Below are 23336 nucleotides of genomic sequence, written 5' to 3'. Positions count from 1 at the left end.
CCAAGGTCTCATAAATCCTTTTGGCATGGAGAGTCTTTGAATCTCTACACTTTGGAACGCAGAGATGTGTTTAATTGGTCTTTCTGTTCCATACCATTTAAAAGTCCTACCTTCTCCCTCCAAAAGGGATGGTGACATGATTCAGCAGGTGAAGGCACTTGCCACCAAACCTGACCTGAATAGAGTACCTGGAACCCACATGGTGTATAGAGAGAACTGACTTCTTCAAGGAACACTTTGACCTCCATGTGCTCACAGTGGTACCTGTGTGTCACACTCTCATGCACACACGCACAGTCACACAATATACGTACACTCACCTACACACATGCACACACATACAAATACACTCACATACACACCTCACACACATTAAAAATTGTAAAAAATAGAAAGTAAGTGCCAATATTTGATGTTTAATGTATATGTTATAGGCACAAGGTAAGTATCTCTAGAAACAATGACATTTGCTGGTGACTTATTGGTCCCAGTCTCTTCTGAGAGGAGAATGGCCAAGCATTTTCATTTCTACACATATTGGAATTTGGTTTTTAATAAACTCAAGCTGAAACCATATGCTTTCAAATGAAAAGTGTCACACCAGCTGAGTGAGCCACAGAACTTCAGAATTTCCTTCACACCTTTGACAGGCTACCCAAGCATGGTGCTGTCTTTCTGCTGTTCATCTGGGGGAAAGATATGGATTTTCCTCGCTCACATCTGATAACAATAATCTATGCAGAGTCTACAAGGTATGTTGTCATGGTGAATATAGAAGATAATAAACAACCAATTGCAGGGATTAACATATTTAGATAGCCATTTCATGTTTGGGGTGGGGGTCCTTCCATTTCTGAATATCCAAGAATAACTATTATGTAGAGCTTAAGACCTATTTTAACAGCAACAACAACAACAACAGAAAAAAAAAAACAGACTTGACTGAAGAGAGAAAGACCCCCAAGAAGGAAGCCTCAAATTTCTCACACCTGTGGCTTCCACTGCTCCTCTGGAGAGCTCAGCTTGGGGGCTAAAACTGCTCCTTTGGGAGGTCTTGCTGGAACAGTAGAATTATTAAATGGCTAACATGTCATGGGCAATACATCTAGGTTACCAAGACAATACAAAGAAAGGCTTCCAAACTAATGTCCCCACGTGTAGCTGAAAGCTGACGTGATGAATATGATCCTAAATGACAGACATTATGAAAAAAATAAAGGGAAACACAAAAATATAGTGGCTAAGCTCTGGAATGTATTGCCAGCAGCCCTGGAATTCCTATTCAAACTTTCTCTTCACTTTACCAAGGTCTGATACTTGTTGTTTTTATAATGAGTTCATGTCTCCTCCTCCATTTTAATCAAAGAAATAGAAAAATAGTTTACAATTCCAGAAAAGCATTTAGAGAATTATGAATTCTACAGAATTTTGTCCCCATTTCCCCTCCACTGTGATGTGATCTCTTTTCCTCATATACAATTGTTAGTTTCCTCCAAACACAATTGTTAGTTTTTGTAAAGCACAGGATGGCAGGTTATTCCTCCAGGAGTCTTGAAACTCTTAGGAAAGATGACCTCTAAAATAGTATCATTGAGCCTAACTGTTTCGACATTCAGTTAACATTTACTCTAGGTCCAAATGATGTCATAACAGACTGTCCCAGGTATCCATCCCCAGTGGTCTAAGACAAAGTTTTATTACATTCATAGACTCCGTGGGTCAAGAACTTGGACAGGGTAGGTCTTGAGAATTTTAGAAAGTTGGAGGCAGGAGTGGCAGCCCCAGGTTGATCCCCAGCTCACTCCAATCTGGTTTCCGATTCCACTGTTTGGTTCTGGGAACTCGTGCTTTTAAGAGTCCCACTTTCTAGAAAGTGTGTGTTTTATTTAATCTCTTTCTGAGTTCTGGGACTCTTTTCCAAGGCTTTGGCCAGGTTCCATCAGGGAATGAAAGTAGGTGTTTCCACACTGCCTCCTGAAGCAATGTAGCTCTTGGTGTCCTTCAGCCATTTCTAGATCTTGGCTCAGTCTCTGTTTCTGTATCATGTGTGTTTACCATGAATGCTTTGGCCAGAGTCAGCCTATCATTGCTGTGTTTTCCTCTTCCAATATAGGCTTTTGAAGCTTTATTTCCTCTGGTATTATTTTTGTGATTGAAGATCCTGCTATGGGCAGGATCAAGATTGATTTTTTTTTCATTTTACATACAGATCCCCCTCTCATTCCTCTTCCCACTGCCCTCCACCCTTTCCCCCCACTCCTCATCCCTTCCTCTAACAGGGTAAGTTCTCCCATGGGTGCAGGGGGGCAGCTTAAGCCTGGTACATTTAGTTGAGGCAGGACCAAGCCCTCCCCATTTTATCAGGGGTGAGCAAGGTGTCCAACCATAGGTAATAGGATCCAGAAAGCTGGCTCACACACCAGTGATAGATCCTGATCACACTGCCAGAGGTCCCTCAAACAGACCCAGCTACACAATTGTACGCAGAGGGATTAATTTTTATTAACCAGATGAGAGAGATGGCCACTGTGAGCGGCCTTGGGGACCTGTGATCCTGTCACATCCTCCCAAACCAAAACTTCCATCAGAGCGGCTCTAAGCCTTTGATTAAATTGTTGACTTCCAATAAAATAGAAATCCCCAGAGGGACAGCAGTTTCTTCAAGTGTCTCTAAGAATTTGTTCATTAGGACAAGTTAGCTGTTTGACTGACGTTAGCTCTTCCCGGGAGAACGAAAGGAGGGCAGTCGAGAGAAGGATGGAATGCCTGGCTTAGACTCAGGAAGCTGATGCTGAGGTTGAAAGGAGTTGTTGGTGAGGACGCAGAGAAGATGACACTGTGTGATTCCAAAGAGAAGACAGGGAACACCGAAGACACAGGCCGCTGACTATAATTTATAATCATCTTGGGTCTGAGCCTCATCTCCCGTCCCCGAGTTAAGTGTTCCTCACATTGGTTTATTAATTTGGATCCCATTGGTTTTCACTGTCCAAGGTCCCACGTCACAGCCAAGCATCTCTAACAATCCAAGGTAAAATTTGTCAGGATAGCTGGGCTCATGTTTCCAAACTGTCCTGAGACATACTACATTTGTTCTGTTCTGTGGTTTGGTTCCTCTTCCGGGTGGATGATAAATGAACGCTCTCCCCATTGCTGGCTGATCATTTTCTCTTCCTACTTTCTCTTCTCTATCCATGTAATCCCTTTCTAAGTCACAGATCCCTTCTCTGTCTTTCATCCATCTCCCCTTCTGGAGCCAGCTTCCTTTTTTTTTTTTTTTTTTGACTTGCACCCCATGTTACCCATGGTGCACAGCTCCTCCTCTTGACCATTAATCCCGGATGTGGAATCTTGTCAAGTCTTGTTTAAAAAATCAAAGAGTTCTTTGGACAGCCACTAAATCTCCTTCGTCTTTCATGACAGGGATATCTTCAAGGCACTCCACCGATTTGTTGAACATGACCTCCCCAGCCTTGGGTCCTTGCAACCTTCCTTCAAGAAAGTGGGTTTTTCCAGGTGTTCTTCCACCACATCCTTCAAGAATGCTTCCAAGAATTCCCTCCACTTCACCCTTTTCTACCCCCAAGCACACCAGATGTTACACATGCTGGTGTCCTAGCCTCCTGCTTGTCTTAAGAGGAATCTTAAAAGAAATATGAAGGCTCTATCTGGCTATCTTCAAATCCTTTGGAATTACTTCCAAAGAGATGGATTTCAGTCACTGCTGCCTCTTTACCTTGACTATTCTTCCTATGAGTTTTTTTTTAATAGTAAAATGAACAGCCATGTTTTGCTTTGTTTTGTTTACCATTTGCATGACGTATAATGTTGCATAAAAAAAAAGACTTGATTCTACGTCAATTACCTTCAAATGTAAATTTGGCACAGGGCCAAGACATGAAGCTCAGTGCGTAACAGTCATTATCAGTTCAGAACCAATTGGGAGACAGCTATAACAACCTGCCCACCCTCAACTCAGAGGATTCACTTTCTGATGTGCTATTCTGGCACTAGACATACTTCTCCAGCCTATTTCTTGAAGAGCTAGACAATGACTTTCTCAAGGTAGAGCTAGCTACCCCTGTGCAGCAAATATCACAGTGAGGTAGGTCCAAAGACAGAGGTGAGGCAGGGCCTGAGCTAAGCATGGCCACTTTTCATTTCCAACTTCACCACTAGTAAAGTAAAAAGTGCCACATGGACCAGTGAGGTGGCTTAGCAGGTAAAAAAACACTTGCCACACAATCGTGACAGAGTTTAATCTCCAGACCCCATGATGGAAGTAAAGGGACCACTCCTGCATGCATATATGCACACACACACACACACACACACACACACACACACACACACTTACACATACACTTTATAATTATAATAATTTTTCAAAGTAGAATGTAGGCTGGGGGGTCTGGGACCAAAGGCTTTTTCCTCACACAGATTCTCCTAGAAGAAAGTGCAGATTGTGGAGCTTGGGCTCCCGTTAGTAGAGGGCTGTAGAGGAGCTAGAGTGTTTGGTTGTTTTGAAAAGCCTATTTTAAGATCCAATCTGATTCGATATGTGAGAAAGGCCAAGGGGACCCAACTACATAAAAGAACCCAAGGGATTCTGAGACATGAGGTCAGCAAACCCCGCTCGGAGAGATATTATACTAAAGTCTTACAAGATGTTCTCCAGAAGAGAATTTATAGAGCCAGTATTATTAAGTCAAATTACATACTCAAGTTATTTAATCCAATATCTTAAATATTGGATTAAATAGTTAAGCACACTTCATTCTTGATTTGTGATTTTTAATGTGTTTAAAAGGGGATCCATGACATTTCCAAAGCATTTCCCCCTGCCCAGAACTCCGATTAGTGATTTAAGTACAGTGTACTGATAAGCAGTTTGAAAAGTACTGACTTGAGCGCCTGGGACACGAGCCATACCAGTTGGCATCTGTACTTATCAGAGAAAACCTAAAAATTACTTGAGCTCTTACCATTCTTTAAGAGAGTTGGTGAGCCACTAGCACAGCCAAAAGAAAGCAAATGGGATCTTCAAGGATCCAACTGCCACTCACGCCAAGCCTGTCTTACTGCATGTCTTTTAAATGCTCCCCGCCTCTGCTGCAGTCAGGCTCAAGGCAGCTCACCCATGCCAGCCTCTCCCCTACCCCTCAATGTCTTCCCCTTTTCTTCAGGAGTCACCTGCACGTGCGTGCGCTCCACTCTTCCCTTTTCAGTTCTTTATCATTGATAATTGCACCTGAAAAGATATCACCTACATGCTTTTCGACGGACCTTCTTTCCTTTGGAGAAAATCGTGAGAAGAAGGTTCTTGCCCTGCTTGCTTATCTCTCTAGTACCAGAAGGACAGGACCAGCCACTCCCTGAATCCTGGCAAAGGAAGAGTGGGGGCGGAGGCCCCAGGATGTCCCCCATCTGATGGTGTTGTTCCTTTTCTCTTCACAGAAAGACAGGAGCCACTCGCTATATGTGCATTCGTCATGCCTCCCAGCCGCCACGCACTGTGCGTTTGTGTTTACTGGGAATTCGGACACATCTGGGAATTTCAAACACTAAGCAAGTGCCTCCTTTGCAAGATGGATACCAAGGAGTGCTCGAGGTCGTGAAGAGAGAAGTGGCTGTTTGTTTTCCTTTGCTGGATGAGAAGAGGCCAAAAGGCTTTTTGCAGCTCCACCAAAGAGCCAATAAAACAGAAACAAAACACACGTGTGCCAAGAGTTCAACAACAAGGCGGAAGTGCCTTAGGTTTGCGGTCTCTGACCACATGACAACATTGAGTGGGAGCCAAGGTATTTTCTGTTCTCGGCATGCTGGAAGGCTCTGCTTTGAAACAGAGAGGGAGTGAGAATGTCACAGAAGAGGAGAATCAGGCCCGTGGCAGGGGCGTGAAAGCATCAGGGAAGACTCCTTCACAGCAGAGAGGTTAGGGGATTTTCAGTCACCCCGGAGAAACAAACTGTGACCCAGGAGCAAATCTAGCCCTGGTGCGCTCGCTCGCTCGCTCTCTCTCTCTCTCTCTCTCTCTCTCTCTCTCTCTCTCTCTCTCTCTCTCTCTCTCTCTCTCTCTTTCTCTCTCTCGGGTAGGAGAACTGAAAGGTAGTTTTTAAATCTCCCCAAAGGACTTTAAAAAAATATATAAAATTAAAATATTTACTTAGAAACCTACTAGTTTCTATGAAATAAAATTAGAATGGCAGAGGATTTTGGGGAAATTCAAGGACTCGATTCTTTCCCACTACTATTCTACTAGTTACTGCAACTACTCAGTGCTCTGTAGTTCATAAAGTTTTATTGACACACAGCATATTTTTGTGCATACCATTCATACATATTTTTATTTACAGCAGTGGTGTGTATAGTTGTTTTGACCACATAGCCCACATGTTTAAATATTCACTATCATCCGGCTCTTTAGAGAAAACAATTACCAAATTTAGCCCTAGAGGTTAAGTATAAAAATAAATATGTGATACAACAAGAAATTGCTAATTTGACCTAAAAAAAAAATTTAGCTTCATGTTATTCACCTTAATTGTTCATTCTTTAGGGCTGGTCCTTCAATACTGACCTCGAAAAGTACTTCATGTGTGAGGGCTCCCATCCAACATATGGAAATGCCCTGATCTCTCAAGCTCATTCGACTTTGCCTCTGCATTTGGCCAACTCTTGGCTTGTTTGGTATTTACTGCATACAAAGCATCTTCTCTATTATTAGACAATTCTGTTACAAGTTAAAATTATATAGGTTAAATTTGTAGGTTAAATCCCTAATCTCCTCAGAATATGACTCGTTTGGGAAGGCAGGACCTTTAAAGTGTGATGGGGGCCCAGTAGAGATGACCACTCAGACACAGTTTATAGCCAACTGAAAGTATTTTTTCTTTCTGGCTGTGACTACACTCAGGTATTCGGGACTTAAGTGTAACCCTGAGTGTTTAGAGACAGGGGCTTTTACAGGTAAAAGCTATAACCTGGTATCTTGCTCTGCAGGTGTATGGGGAGGTATGCACATGCAGGCAGTTTAACAGAAGTTAAGATGTTAGTTGGAGCATCTTATCTTTTGTTCCCTAGAATAGAGATGGGTAATTTTCCATGAGATTTTCCATCAAGGATATCAAATTCTAGTTAAACTTGAAATGGCCTCAGCAAGAAGTCAAGATGGAGGAACATCCACATTGTCTTGCCCTGTCATAAAAATGGTAAATTAAGTTAAAATTCAGTCAACAGGGCAACCCTGATCTGCCTGAATGATATACTTGTAAAAAGAGGATAGTGCCAGACACGGTACCGGTAGCCTGTAATCCTAGAATTGGGGAGGCGGAGGTACAAATATTGTTGCAAGTTTGAGGCCAACCTGAGAATACAGTGAATTCCAGGCCAATCTGAGAGACCATGCGAGGCCTCGTCTCAAGCAAAACAAGTGAAAGAAGAAATTAGAGTACAGAAACACCAGAGAGGTGTGCAGACCCCGAAGCGAGACCATGCAACAACACAAGAAGGAGATGACCTACAAGCCAAGAAAAGAAGCCAGAAGAAATCAATGCCAACGCCACCACCATCTTAGACTTAGGACTTTAACTGTAAGATAATTAATTTCAGTTGTTCAAACCACCCATTCTGTGGCATTTTGCTGTGGCAACTCATAGAAAGTAGTGCAGTCACTCAAGCATAAAAGTTATTCCTCATTTTTCGTTGCATTCCTAATGGCATCTGAAGCCATATGTGTAGTATTCATTGACTAAACTCTACAGAATTGAATGAAACATTATATATAACCTGGTATGTCTGGGGGTATGGGAGGGAGTTCTAGCGTGGGAACCCGGGACTTTCTACCAAATTGTTCCAGCAGGTTCTAGAACGGCTCATCGAAACCATAATTAATCAATGCCCAACACAAACATCAACTTCTCCACCTCTGATGACCATCCATCTATCTTCAATGAAAACTGAAGAAGTATGTCTCCTCTCCCCTTTTCTTTTGCTCTACTGAGAAAGCAAAGTAATCAGCAGCTGGATGTGAACTCCGTCGATTAAAATAGCATCCCCTTCACAGCCAACTCTAAATAAAAACCATCTTCAGGGGAGTCCAATAATGAACATTAAACAGAAATATTAAATGTGTAGTTCCAACTTACATTCCAGATGTCAAATATGCAAAATTATGGGCAATGCAACCAAGATCAAACAGTTGGAGGAGCCAAGCTTTTCCTAGTTTATGCAAAATCTGTTGAGTAGAAAGTGCAACTGCTTCACATGGGACAGCAGCCAAACCCAACCTGAAAGAACTAGCTTTGAAAACATCCCTGAAATGCAGAGGCTTTTGTGATTGTTCATTTCTAAATGAACAAATAAAAGGTTTCAGGATGAACAATGTCCAGATGCCCCAGAAGTCTACTCTCTTTGCCAACTCTGCTGCCCAAACACACGTTCTATCCCTTCAGATTGCAGAAACAGCTCGTGGGAAGAAGCATGATTTTATCTAACAATGGCTTAATAAACTTGGAGCCTGATGAGGAGATACATAAGGAAAGGGCACTGGGGAAGTCTAAGGGATTGGAAATTCAGAACTTATTGAACACTGTCAAAGCTGATCTTTCCCAGATCCATACATTTTTACCCCTGGAATTTCCATACAATTAGAGGAAGGCCTGAACTGCATTATCCCTAACCGAATCCTATTCTTAGTGGCATGAGGACCCCTCCCCGCTGAAATAATGCAAAGACCACTGAGGTCTGACTTCTCAACAGAGGGCTGGTTAGTTTTTCCAATGATAAGTTCTTAAATGTCTCTAGAAAATAATGCCTGGTCACCAATTTGCCCTTGGCCAGTAGATCAAGAAGAAAAGTATTCCTAAATTAATACCCAAACCACTCTTTTCTCTGTGTGGTAGAGTTATTCCTAAGAAGGCAAAAGTCTTATTGTTAGTCCCTGGCACTCAATAGAAACCTGATGTGGTAACTCTAGACAAACAAACCATATATCACTTCATTAAGCCCACATCCATTGCCTGATACATAAACGTCATAGCAGTAATTATACACAGCTACATACATCTGCACAACTCAGGGATTAACACAGTGAGATTTGTTCAATTAATTGAGCTATTGGATCTCAGGGAAATTTTTCTGTTGAGTTCATTTACCACATTATCAATTGTTACTTACAATCTTCTTCAGAGTATGTGTGGTCCTTTGAAGATGGAAGCCCACAGGGCTTTACTTGGTACTTGAACACAACAATCTGTATTCTCATCCAGGCAAGGATTCCAGCATTAGGGAGGTAGAGGCAAGAGGTTGGAGTTCAATGATACCCTTGACTAAACAGCCAATCTGAAACCAGCCTGGGCTACAGAAGATCTCATCTCAATGAAAATCTATACTCTCTAAAAACAGTGTTTATCACATCACACACCCTTGTATTCTTGATATCCAACTACAGTTGCACATAAACCTCCATGCATGGCCCTGTGTTCACACCCTCATTTAAACTAACTTTCTTATTCTGAATGTCATAGTCATCCACCATTCTCTGGTTCAACTGCCCAATCCTCTCCAACACAGACCCGCTATTCAAATCAAGTGAGGTTCCCCTGTGTCTCCAAATGAAAATACTGTTGAGCATTTTCCTTGTATCTTCCTCCTTCCATTGAAGATTATCTTCTAAACATTACATACAACTCAAAATGTAACTCCATGAAGATTGAATTCTGTAACCCATACCCCACCAGTCCAACTTAAGGATGGTGACTCTTCTTTATCATGTGATTTCATAACAAGTCACATTTTAAGAAGCTCACCTGCTCCTGCTCTCTAATATTTCATCCATTTTCACTGAGATGCTGTTTCCTCTTTCCCATTTAGTTCACTGCCATCATCTCAACATCCACAGCAGGTCCTGGCAATAAGGCGACTTTATAAATATTCGATGAACAAGTGAGTAAGTGATGTAAATGCCTCCCTAGCAGGAGTTTCTCAAGGGCGGGAACCATGTTTCCATCCGTTTGCATTTTTAACCCTCGTAGTCCACTGGGTGTACCACCTTTTCACCATAGACTCACAATGCTGCTGGTATCAAATACTAACGAGTTATCCAGACTTCACTGGATTTGGAGACAAATACAATGGGGTGATTAAACTGTAACTGTCACTGCCTAAATTCTTCCTGAGAGAAAAGGAAAGGAAAAAAACAGAGGGAGTTTATTTTGTGTGGGTGTGTAATAACTATTTGTTAAAAATAAAAAAATGCCTGGGCGGTGGTGGTGCATGCCTTTAATCTCAGCACTCAGGAAGGCAGAAGCAGGTGGATCTCTATAAATTCAAGGCCAGCCTGGTCTACAAAGTGAGTTCCAAGACAGCCAGAACTACACAGAGAAACCCTGTCTCGAAGAAAGAAAGAAAGAAAGAAAGAAAGAAAGAAAGAAAGAAAGAAAGAAAGAAAGAAAGAAAGGAAGAAAGAAAGAAAGAAGAAAAAAGTAAAAATGAAGCCACTTATTTAAAAGCATGGGTCTTCCTTGATCATTGTGCTTCATACAACCATCTTTACAGTTTTAGATATATTATTTCTGTCCTATAGAAAACAAAGCTTTTTTTTTTTAAAGTATCTCCTCAGATCTCTATTTGGATTCATATCTCCAAACAAGAAAAGGCTGGGAAGTGTTTTATACCTGTTTCATGCATAAAGAAACCGGCATGTGTGTCTTATCAAATCCTATGTACAGGGCTGAAGTGACAGCTCAGTGGTTAAGAGGACTGATTGCTCTTCGAGAGGACACAGGTTCAATCAATGATACCCACACAATGGCTCACAACCGTCTGTAACTTCAGTCCCAGGGGGTTTGACGCCCTCTTCCAGCCTCCTGGAATGCAGCACGCATGGGTTCTGCATACACCAGGGCAGGCAAAACACTCCTACACACAGAGTGATCAAATAAAACGTAAAAACTTCTAAATCTCATGTATATACCAAATGGTACACTTGAGAATAACAGAGCTTTGTTTCCTAGCTTGTCTCTGATAGCTTTATGGTGCCTTTTGCAAATGCAGAGCCGTGCAGATGAAGAGTATTTCAACATCTCCTCACTTCTGATTGTTCAAGGAAGTTTCCGCTATTTGTCTCCTTGTTACAAGTAATGGCCTCCACTTCTCCCACCCCATTCTACTGTTACTGTCAGAATGGACAAAGCAGGCAGGGGCAGTCCTACTGGAACAGGGTAATTTTCTAAGATAGCAATTGGTATGGTATTACTAATTCCATATTTCTTCGTGGCATCCTTACCTGAAAACTGAGAGTGGGGCATGGCGGAGGTTCTGCATTTATTGCTTTGTGAAATACAATGCAGGAAATAATCAAATTTTGATTTTGTAGCTCTCACATATGCTGCTGAAACTCCAAACAGCATTATCTTGAAGTGTTATTGTGAGCTAATGGCCAAGCAGTTATAATTAATATAAGCCTCATGAGGGGACACGAGTGGGAGAGATTTGTCCTGACCGCTGGTAGGCCAGGACACAGGAAATCTTCCAACTACACACACACACACACACACACACACACACACACACACACACACATACACACATACACACACACACACACACACATACACACATTTTGAGTATTCAAACAATCACATAGGATAAGGACACTAATCTTAAATTATAAATACGTGGCGTTAGGAAGATGGCAGATGTGCCGGCTACTTTTATGTCAACTTGACAGAGCGTAGAGTCATTTGGGAAGAGGGAACATCAACTGAGAAAATGTCCCCACTCGACTGTCCCATGGGCAAGCCTGGGGTGCATTTTCTTAATTAGTGATTGATGCAGGAAGGCCCAGCTCACTGGGAGTGGAGCCACCTATGGGCTGGTGGTCCTAGAGCAGGCTGAGCAAGCCAGGAGAAGCTAGCCAGTAAGCAGCACTCCTCCATGGCTTCTGCATCAGCACCAGCCTTCAGATTCCTGCCCTGCTTGAGTTCCTACACTGACTTCGTTCACATTGAACTACACTTGTAAGATAAAATAAACCCTTTCCTTCCTAAGTTGATTTTAATTATGGTGTTTTTATCAGATCCATAGAAATCCTGACTAAGACAGTAGATTTCTCTCCCAAATTACATGAACCCAGTCTTCTGGACAGAGAAGAACATGGAAATGGGAAAGTGGTCCAGGCTTAGTAGTCCACTCCTGAGTCTAGACTTCATGCTCTGCACTCTCCTTTGTTTCTTGTTAGGCCTTGCCTTCAAGAGAGTGAATTAGCACATAGGCTATGTGGGAATCTTGGGAGACTGTTCTCTGGTTTCTACTGTCTACACAGCAGGTCAGGTCACATGTCTGAGAGACATGTCCTGCCCCCAGTGCAGTGAACTAGGAACGCTTAGGCAGAAAAGGAATATGAGGGATCTCCCAAACCTATCCTATGGCCTTGAGGGAGATTTTGGACCAGAAGGGGCTAGACAAGAGGCCAGCATCATCGATGAGGGTACAGTAGAGACGATCCAGAAAATCTGATGGGCCATGAATACCACCACCAGGAGAGACAGAAACTAGCAACTCTGTGAAGGGAGTAAAGGTCTGACAGCTGTGGAAAAGGGCTACACACAACTGTGCCAACTTCTTGCCCTAGTGTGGATGCGAACCCCTGAAGTCATTTATACTCTGAGCTGATAGCTGATGAAGGGTGGGGAAGAACACTGACTTGCTAGGTTTTCATTTAAGCCTTCCAAGAAGTGACTACACGAAAGTTCCCAAGGTTTCATGGGACTCAGGAGAGGATTGTTTACTTCCAGGAAAATAGAGATTGTTACTGTTTTTGCACACTTGATTTTCCACCAAGTGACATTTGTAGACAACAAACACGCAGAAGGTCAGGAGCTGGCAAGTGTGCAGACTACTGTGGGACACAGAGCCAGGGAGGCAGCTCCAGATCCACTTCAGAAGCTGGGTCTGTCTTCAAAGGGTTTTGACTCATTGACCCCTGGCTGGCCTGTGTCCTCCTTTCAGAACAACCAGACAGACGAATAAACACAGATCACAAATGGACCACATGTTCCTTTCTTCTTCCAAGTGCTCTGTGGCTGGGGGCCTGCTTGCTCCAGACTTCCCATCTAGGTCCGACGGAATCAGCCCCACAGAAGTTTCCTTACCTCTCCCTTCTCCCGACAACACGTGGGAATTCGTGACCAAATGTGGCGAATCTTCAAACGTAGAGAAGAATCTCATTCTCTCCAGCTTTTCTTAGATTCGGGGTCTGTTGTACCTGAGACCCCTGCTTTATTCCTTGTTTTAAGCACATCTGCCCTCCCTTGTTTCTTCCATTAGTAATAATGACTTTAAAAATGAGGACCCTAGTAAGTGCCTAACATTTTTCTATGGATGATGATGGAGATTTGCTTGTTGTCTGTTTGGTGTCGCCATTATGACCTTGAGAAGAGAGGACAATGATGTAAAAGGGAAGGCAGGGACTTCAGAAAGAGCAAGAAGTCTAGTGGGGGAGCAGTTTGTTTCATCTCATCTCCTTAAGGGTTCCTTAGTCCAAGTCCAAGTCCGTGCTAAACGACCTTTGGATGCTACTGACAGAAACGGAAAGAGTGTCAAAGAAGAGAACTCCTGCCCGAAGACCGGAGACAAGGAGTGATGAATTCAGGGCTTCCTGATAAGCTGCATCCCGCAGCTCCACCTTAGCCAAACCACACTCCCAATATTGGAGAATGATGTCCAGACAGCTCCTTAGCCACTGGGGATCTTTCTTCTTTTAAATCACTATGTTGAGATATTACCAATCTCCAAAAACCTATAAGCATCTAAAATATATATCAATGTGACTTTGGGGTTGAGCATATACCCATAAAGCCATCACCACTCTAAAGGTAATAAACCTGCCCATCACCTCCCAGAGTTTCCTCCTGCATGCTTTTTAAAATGTTATCTAGTCTTTTCATAAGAATAGACTGGTGTAAGATTTATCTTCCTAGCAAATTTTGAGAATATAATATAGTATGGTTATTGATAGGCAATATAGTCTTCAATAGATTGTCAGAATTTACTTACCTTATATAACTAAAGCATTTTACCTAACCAATACCTCCACAATTCCTAACACACATATACCGCCTCCCCCCACCCCCACCCCCAGGCAGACTCTGGCAACCACAGCTCTCCCCTCTGCTTCTGACTTTGACTGTTTCAGATTCCATATATAAATGAGGTCAAATGATGTTGTCTTGCTGCATCCTGCTTAGTTGACTTAGTATTGCAAAATAATGTATAGAGACTCAATTCCATACACATGGTCACAATTGGAGTGTCTGTGTGTCTGTCTCTTTCCCCTCTCTTTCTCTCCCTCCCTCTCTCTCTCTCTCTCTCTCTCTCTCTCTCTCTCTCTCTCTCTCTCTCTCTCCTCTCTCCCCCCACCCCCTGTCTCTCTCTCAGGATAGGGGAACTGGAAGATATTTTTTAAGTTTCCCCAAAGGACTCTGTGTGTGCCTATGTTTAAAAAAAGATTTATTTTTAATTATAATGTATGTGTCTGGGGACAGGGTATATGCATAAGACTGCAACTATAATTACCCACGGAGACCAGAAAAGGTCATTGGATACACTGTGACTACATCTAAAAAGTAGCTGTGAACCTGGGTTCTAGGAACCAAACCCAGTTCCTCTGCAAAAACAACAAATATTTTAACCACTGATACATCTCTGTAGTCCCGGGATCCCTTTAAAAGGCAGGACCATATACATGTATGCATGTGAGCATATATTCAAATGTTAAAGAAGATACTTAAGTAATTTTATAACTTTGCTATTAGGAATAGTCATACATAACTCATTTATCATATTCAGTGTGTCTGGTTTTATGTTGAGGTCTTTGATCCACATGGACTTGAGTTTTGTGCAGGGTGATAAAATATGGATCTAATTGTATTCTTCTACATGCCGACATCCAGTTACGCCAGCACCATTTGTTGAAGATGCTTTCTTTTATTCCCATTGTGTATTTATAGCTTCTTTATCAAACACCAGATGTCCCTAGGTGTGTGGATTTATGTCTGGGTCTTCAGTTTGATTCCATTGATCAATATGTCTGTTTTTAAGCCAATACCATACAGTCTTTATTATGATAACTCTGTAGTACAACTTGAAATCAGGGATGGTGATACATCCGGAAGTTCTCTTGTTGTTCAGGATTGTTTTACCTTTCCTAGGTTTTCATTTTTCCATATGAAGTTGAGTATTATCTTTCAAGCTCTGTAAATTATTGTGGTGGATTTTGATGGGGATTGCATTGAATCTGTAGTTTGATTTTGGTAAATTGGTCATTTTTACTATGTTAATCCTAGTAATCCATGAACATTGGAGATCTTTTCATCTTCTGATATCTTCTTAAATTTCTTTAAGACTTGAAATTTTTCTCATACAAGTCTTTCAGTTGCTTGGTTAGAGCTACCCTAAGATAGTTTATAATGTTTATGGCTACCGTGAAGTGTATTGTTTCCCTGATTTTTCTCTGTCCATTTATCATTTGTATATAGGAAAGCTAAACAATAGGCAGAGCTTGGGGAACCCCACAGAAGAGGGGAAGGAAGGATCATAGGAGCCAGAAGGGTCAAGGACACCAGGATAAAAAGGCCCACAGAATCAACTAAGCAGACAGAGCTCATAGGTGCTCACAAAGAATGATGTGGCAATCATGGAGCCTGCATAGGTCTATGCTAGGTCCTCTACAAATACATTGTAGTTGTTTAGTTTGGGGGGTTTTGTGGGATTCCTAACAGTGGGATTAGGGATGTCTCTGACTCTTTCGCCTACTCTTGGGATCCTTTTTCTCCTACTGGGTTGCCTCATCCAGCCTTGATATGGGGATTTGTGCCTAGTCTTATTGCATCTTGTTATGCCATGTTTGAGTGGTACCCCTGGGAGGCCTGTTCTTTTCTGAAGGGAAGACAGAGGAGCAGTGGGAAGATGTGGATTGTGGTGGTAACTGGATGGAGAGGAGGATGTAGCTGGGATGCGTTGTATGAGAGAAAAATAATTAAGAAAAAAAAAAAAAAGAATAGCCGTAAAGTGAATGTGAGAGTGTAGATAACTCTTCACTTTATTCAAGTCTTGGGCCATAAACCTTGATGTGAGACTGATGAATTGCAATGATAGTTCTACTTTTAATTTCCCAATAGACATCCATACTCTTTCCACAATGGCTGTGTCAATAGCATTAACACCAATACAGACATTTCCTTTGCTCAACATCCTCACCAGCATGTACCTTTTTTAAATGACAATAGCCATTCTTGCAGATATGAAGTGACATCTCACTATGGTTTGAACATGTATTTTCTTGTTGATTGATGGCATTGAACCATGTTCTATGTTTTATTTCCATGTAACTATCACCCATTTGTATCTCTTCTTTAGACAAATGTCTGTTTTGATTCTTCTTCTAATTTCTGATTTGGATGGATGGAAGTTTGCTATTTCAGTGTGTAAGTTCCTTGAAGGTTCTGGATATCAATACCTTACCAAATGCATCATTATCAAACTTCTCTCCCATGCTACAGGTTGCTTTTCTTCAGTTTATTGCATCAGTTTATTTCTCTTGCTGTGTAGTTATTTAGTTTGACATGATAATATATGATTATCTTTTGTATTTATTACATATTCTTTTGATGTCATATCCAAAATAGTATTGTCAGGGCCAATGTCAAAGAGCATTGTCTTCATATTTCCTTCTAGAAATTTCACAGGTTTAGGATTTGTATTTAAGTCTTTAATCCATCTTGAGTTGATATTTTTGTATGATATAAGAGTAAAGTATCATTCTTTGTGGATAGTTGATTTTCCCTATATGACTTATGAAAGAAACTAATTCTTCATTGAACATTCTTCATTTCTTTTTAGTGTGTCTGTGTATGTGCATATGTGTATGAGTGGACATAGGCACCTCTGTGTGACCATAAGTCTGAAAGATGGAGGATAATCTTGGGTGTCATCCTCAGAGACAGTGGATCTCATTAGAAAACCCCAGGGATCACCCTGTCTCTGCTTCCCCAGCACTGGGATTATACTTATGAGTGCTGGATATTGGACTTATGCCCTTATGCTTGCAAGGCAAGTATACTGATGAATGAACCTAGGCCACTCGTTGTACATCTTGATACCGTTGTTGAAAATCTATTGACTGTACATTTGTGAATTTTTTCAGGACTCACTATTCTATTCCATTGGTCCTTGTGTTTATTTTTATTTTGATCATGCCACGACCATATGTCTCTTATGACTGCATCTCTGTAGTGCCATTTGGAATCAAGACAAAGTATGATACTTCCAGCTCTGCTCAGTGTTCACATTGTCTTGGCGACCAAGAGCCTTTTGTAGTTCCCTATCAATTTATGGTAGTTCCAGATGACTGTGTTTACAATTTCAGTGGAAAATGTCATTGAAATTTTGGTAGAAAATGTATTAAAACAATGTTAAGTCTGGGAACCTGGAATACCTTTGACTGTCTTTGTGTCAAGTTCTTTTATTCATAATTGGTGGTTTTAATTTTACAGATATTTCATAGCCTTTGTTAAATACTTAAGAATTTATTCCCTGTGATATCTCTAGAAATGGAAGTGCTTTATGAATTTTCCTTCAGATATTTCATCATTAGTATATAGAAATGCAACTTAAATTTGTTGATTTATTGTTCCAGTGTTTTGATGAGTTTCTTCACATTTTCCTGGTAAGATGGGACATAAACTCTACTAAAAAGGAAGAAAAATAAACATTCTAAACCAAAAGCTAATGAAACCCTTTCATAACTATTTATATCATCCTTTCTGGATCACAGTGCAACAAGAGGCTAAGACAAACCTCTAAACCGAACCTCTAACAACTCACTTTTGAGTTTTACTTATGGTGGAGAAAGAGAGGGCAAAGAGAGCAAAAGGATTCCTGCAGAGAACCTAGGGAGCTCATCAGATGAAATGATGAAAATGGGCAACATCTTACTTGACTGCCCCAGAGGATGGGAGTAGCTGATGGAGAAAGCCCAGTATCCTTCAGGATAGCATCCTTGGAGACCATTTTGGTTCTCCTTTCACACCTGGCATGCATTTATTTGGTACCAGAGGAAGGATTTTTATTTTAAATTATGCATGTGGCTTTGTACCTTTATTCTATCGGAATCAAACTAAATGTTATTCCACAACACTCCATAAAGTTAATGATACAATGTGACTAGAACCCTTTCCTGAAATATGACATTCTCCAGGGACTCTGAGGGTATTAAAGGGACTGTATGCCAAGGCCAAGTCATACCCCTGGAGCCACATAGAAGTTCTACGGGTACTTTTATTCCAGTGACATATATATTACCAGGTTTCTGTGAATTCAATCAGAAGGTTTATATGCAAAGCCCCTGAAAAAGCTGTCGTCATATGGCACAGGATCTGGGAGCTGCCCACATCTGAGCAGGATAGTTCAAATCCACACTCAAGTGTGGGCATCTAAAGCCTGCTCAAACCAGAGAGAAAAAGCAGAGATAGCAAAGTAAAAGGAAATCAGAGAAAAACTTACTAAGATCTATAGTTACTTGTATTAAATTCAATGAATATTTTAAGTTGTTTTAATCACTATCAGTTAAAAATATCTTGCATTTCCTTATCTCATTGAGAAACTTGGGATTGGGATACAGCACAGGGGTAGAGTACTTGCCTACAATGTACAGGACCCAGCACTGCAAAAATAGAATAAAATAAAAGAATAAAAAGACCTAATTCAGAATTTATTTCTAATCACAGTCTTTTATTTCCATTTCCTAGATTTAATCTGTGTTTGCTGTGATTGTGAAACCATTGGATTAATTTGGGGTGTAACACTCTATGTAGGAAATCCAAATATGTGGTGTTTGTGTGCATGTTGTGTGTGTGTGTGTATGGATGTATGTGTCTGAGTGTGTGTATGAGAGTGTCTGAGTGTGTGTGAGAGTGTGACTGTGTGTATGTCTGAGTATAAGTGTGTGTGTTTGTGAGTGTATGACAGAGAGAGAGAGAGAGAGAGAGAGAGAGAGAGAGAGAGAGAATGTGCTGAGCTAGTGCAAGCCCCAGTATCAGACTCTTACCCACAAAGAAGAGCTCTGAGAAGACTACATAACTTTTACCACTTAACTGCAAAGGATGAAAGCATTGGAACTTGGGGTGAAACATAAGGATATGTTATTAGGAAGATGCTTTCTTTCCACCTTCATACATGGCTGTATCCTTTTTATTGTCGTCACTCACCCCAACTACCATACATTCAGAGACCAGGAAAGTCACAACCATTACAGAAACTACCAGGACTACAGTGAAGAAGGGAGCTGTTTTCAAGAAGGATTAAACACTGCAGTAGCCATGGAATAACTAGAGTTAGCATGTTTCCCCGTCTCTTGGCAGCCCTGTAATCCTAGCGTTGAACTTGATCATGACTATTTCCTCCTCTCAGCATCTCACAATACATCCATTCCAGCACAGACAAGACTCCCCAACGTCAGCATCGTTTTTGCTTTCCCTTCAGATCAAGACACGTTCAGTCCTCTGCTATCACACATTTAGAGCAGATGTTCCTTAAAAAAGGGATAAACCAGGTGCTTAACATATTTTATTCCAAGGGGTAATTTTAGAAATTATTGCAATCAATGAGCTAATAATAATGGTGGTAATGATGAGGCCAAGTTATTATTACCTATTACCTTTAATCATCGACAGCAACTCAATTGAACATAATTAGAGGCATCATCATAAATAACGTGGAGCAGATGGAAGACGCTGGGTTTTTCATTTCCAGGACTGAGTGGGAAGGTTAATGATAGAGCAATGGACATGAAGAATGGGCCACTTATGCCCCCCGATCCACATGGCACTTGAATCATCCCTGGCTGATACCTCTAAAACAGAGCCGAATTGAACAGAATATATAGCAGCCAACCCCACACTTTCAAAGCCTTCTAATTAGCCTCGCAACAACCTTCTCCTCTTCACTTTTTCAAGATCCCATTCATGCCCACTCAATGGTGGCCATGTTTGTTTCTTTCTTTCCATTGCATTGGCACAAGGAAAACAAAGTAATAGTGTGTCCTGGCCTTCCCTGGAACCTACCCGACTCCTAAAAATCATGTCTCTAGGTTTTGCATCTTTGGAAAACATGCAAATACTTCAGTGAGTCACCTAGCATTAACTTAATATTTATCACAAAACACAACAAGAATAATCACTTCCTTTCCATTAACTCAACAACAACATAATACTTCCTATATATTGATTACTATTATGTAAGGGCAGAGTGTACACAGACCTGCAAGATACAGGTGTTCAGTTCCTACCTAGGTCAGTACATTTGGCTACATTCATGACTTCCATGAGCTTCTAATCTAGTGATAATACATGGCTAGCATGGTAGTATCCCCTTCTCTGTGTACCAGTAGCAGTCTGTGTTTTCTCTACAAAATCACTCTTCGAACAGTGTTTAAGTTGTAGATACTTTCCTATCTCATCCACAACTTCTGAGAAGGTACTATCCTGTCTGTCTGTCTGTCTGTCTGTCTGTCTCTCTCTCTCTCTCTCTCTCTCTCTCTCTCTCTCTCTCTCTCTCTCTCTGTGTGTGTGTGTGTGTGTGAGTGTGTATGTGTATGTGTCTCTGTGTCTCTGTATCTCTGTGTGTCTCTCTGTCTGTGTGTCTCTCTCACTCTCTCTCCCTCTTCTTGGTCTGACATATATTCAGTACTATACAAAGACAAGTTTTCATATTTCTAAAGGAGGAACTTGCAGTCTAAGAGAGTAGATAAGACTATTAACTACAAAATGGAGCTGATGCTCAAGTCCAGTCCTGGATGCAACACAGAATTGGGAGACTCAAGATTTGCCTGTATGGCCAAGTAAGCCACTGGGAAGAAGTGAAATTCAACTTCACTTGGAAGGTACTCACACGATGTACCTCACCTCTTAGGCTTTGGTCACTGCAATGACCAAAGAACAGTGTAGAGAAAAATAATTCTCTTTTTTAAAAAATTCAATAAATGTACTCTATCGCTGAAAGACAATTACCATATAAATACCCTAACTGGTAATCACACTTAAGAATGATGCAAGTCTTCATGTTATGGTTCACATTTATGGTCTTTGAGGGGAGGTTTTACTCAAATGTCTCTCAGTGAATAAATACATATGGTCTATAAATATGTCTAAGGGCAATTTTTTCCACTTGTACCCCCACATACCTCACTATAGAACCTAAAACCAAATACACTTAAGTTTTTTATGGAGTTGTATTCTTCTTTAAAAAATCATAATTCCCATTAAAACCAATAAGAATTTGGTATAAAAATTAATAGCAGGATATAAGCTTATAGAATCTTATCAATAACATCTTTATAATCCACTTGTCTCTTTGAGATGTGCCAAATACAACCACGATTTATTGATGGATATGACATTTTAGAGTATAAAATTTTATATGTGTTTTCCTTTACTCAATTAGTAAATCTTATTTAAGTTAATATTACCATGAGATTTTACTTAGCAGTGGCCAGATATCCTAGCCAAAGTAGATACTTGCATTTGAATTGTTTGCCTAAATATTCTAATTCTCCATTTTATTTCATGAAAATAGAGAAACTGAGATAAAGTAGAAAACCTTTGACTTGAAAATCTTTACTATATAATTGTGATGTACAATATTCTACAAATGAGAAGAGAGAATTGGTGAAAAAATATGAATGACGGAATCCAAGTCTTCAGTAATATGACATATTAGTTCAAGTAAGAGACCCTGCCTCCAAAAATTAAGTGGAGAGTGATAGAAGACCCCTTTCATCAACCTCAGGCCACGACATGTTCACAAAGTCCAGCTTGCCTTAAGTGTCCCCTGTCCCCTCCCGAGTACTGAGGTTCTGGGCAGGATGCTACACCTGCTGGACTTGTACATGGGTGCTGGGGATGCAGACTACAGTCCTCATACAGTAATTGCTTTTCCCACTAAATCATCCTGAGGCCCCAATGTATCCAAATCCTTACAGGTGTTATGTATCACACAAAATACTTCGGGTTTAACTGTGGAAGGTCACTGACAGTCTTACGGTCCTTGGTTCCATGGTTAGCAGGTCAGTGGACTGCGTGAATGTGTTTTTCTTATTAGTCACCATTTCACAGCTACCGACTCCCCACCCCTGCTCAATTTATCTGGCACTCTTGCTGAGGCCTGTTCTTCCTAGCATCTCATGCCAGGGTCTCCCTTTTTTGGAACAGGCCCAGCAGGCTCCTTGTCTTCCCCCTTTCCCATAAGTCATTCACCAACCACAGCGGAAACATGCTTGTATTATCCTCTAGCTTAAAACTCTATCAGCAGGCCCCCTCTCCTGTATAATGAGGAATGTTGCCTATGAATCTACCCACTAATTGCCTCACGCACACATCCTCTGGAGCCTCAATACTTTGGCTAGGAAATACTTACTCTTTCATTAAATACCTTGAGTTCTCACACCTCATACTTTGCTGTCGGTCCCTGTCAAATTCAACTCAGATGGCATTTCCTCTACAAACCCTTCCCCAGTGAGCCCCAGCCTTGCCCCTCCCCTTCTCCATAGCAACAGAGCCCTGGACCACTATTTGTCTCACTTCCCGGTGTCCGCTTGTACTACTGTCTTCTTGAGTCACCAGCCAGCACCATTCATTACTGCTCTCTGTAGCCCTCATGCAGCCCTCAAGAGAGAGAGAGGCTGACTGGTAAAGCTAGTTCGTATATTTTCATCACACCAAGCTTCTGAAAATACCTCAAGAAACCAAGAATAAGAAATTTAGAGTGCTCGTTTCGGCAGCACATATACTAAAATTGGAACGATACAGAGAAGATTAGCATGGCCCCTGTGCAAGGATGACATACAAATTCGTGAAGAGTTAAAAAAAAAAAAGAAATTGAGAGAGAGAGAGAGAATGAATGTACGTGACAATAGATTGAATGAGAGACTGCAGGCTGGGAAGGAGTGGGGAAAGATGATGGATTCTGCTTTGAACACAGATACTATGCCCTTGGTGTCCACTGCAATCAGGACCCAATTTTAAAGCTGCAAGTGCTTGTGATTAGGAAGGAATGGAAGATGAAATTGTCCTTCCTTCTCATATCCCAGGCCTAACACACCCATCTCTTGATAACTTCCTCTCTGATGACTCTGACTCTCTTTCGACCTGTCTCTTTTCCAAATAATTCCTCAGACAATAACTCACACCGGGCATGTCTTCAGCTCCTTTATCTCTGCATGTGTGTGAGCTGGGGCGGGAGAAGGAAACAGAAAGTGATTTGCAACCTGGCGCTGGAAG

At 41.2% G+C, this 23336-nt stretch overlaps 1 non-coding gene across 1 annotated transcript; it reads left to right on the top strand.

The window, feature by feature from the left end:
- Nucleotides 1–22821: 22821 nt before the first annotated feature.
- On the top strand, nucleotides 22822–22928 carry LOC131897766 (U6 spliceosomal RNA). The gene has a single exon (XR_009375787.1). It is a non-coding gene; the product is annotated as a U6 spliceosomal RNA (small nuclear RNA).
- The last annotated feature ends 408 nt before the right edge of the window (nucleotides 22929–23336 follow it).

The sequence above is a fragment of the Peromyscus eremicus genome, chromosome 22, assembly GCF_949786415.1.
Source record: "Peromyscus eremicus chromosome 22, PerEre_H2_v1, whole genome shotgun sequence".
In the NCBI taxonomy this organism is placed as follows: Eukaryota; Metazoa; Chordata; class Mammalia; order Rodentia; family Cricetidae; genus Peromyscus; species Peromyscus eremicus.
Note: the sequence above shows the minus strand (reverse complement) of the source record. Positions and strands in the feature narration are given on the sequence as shown.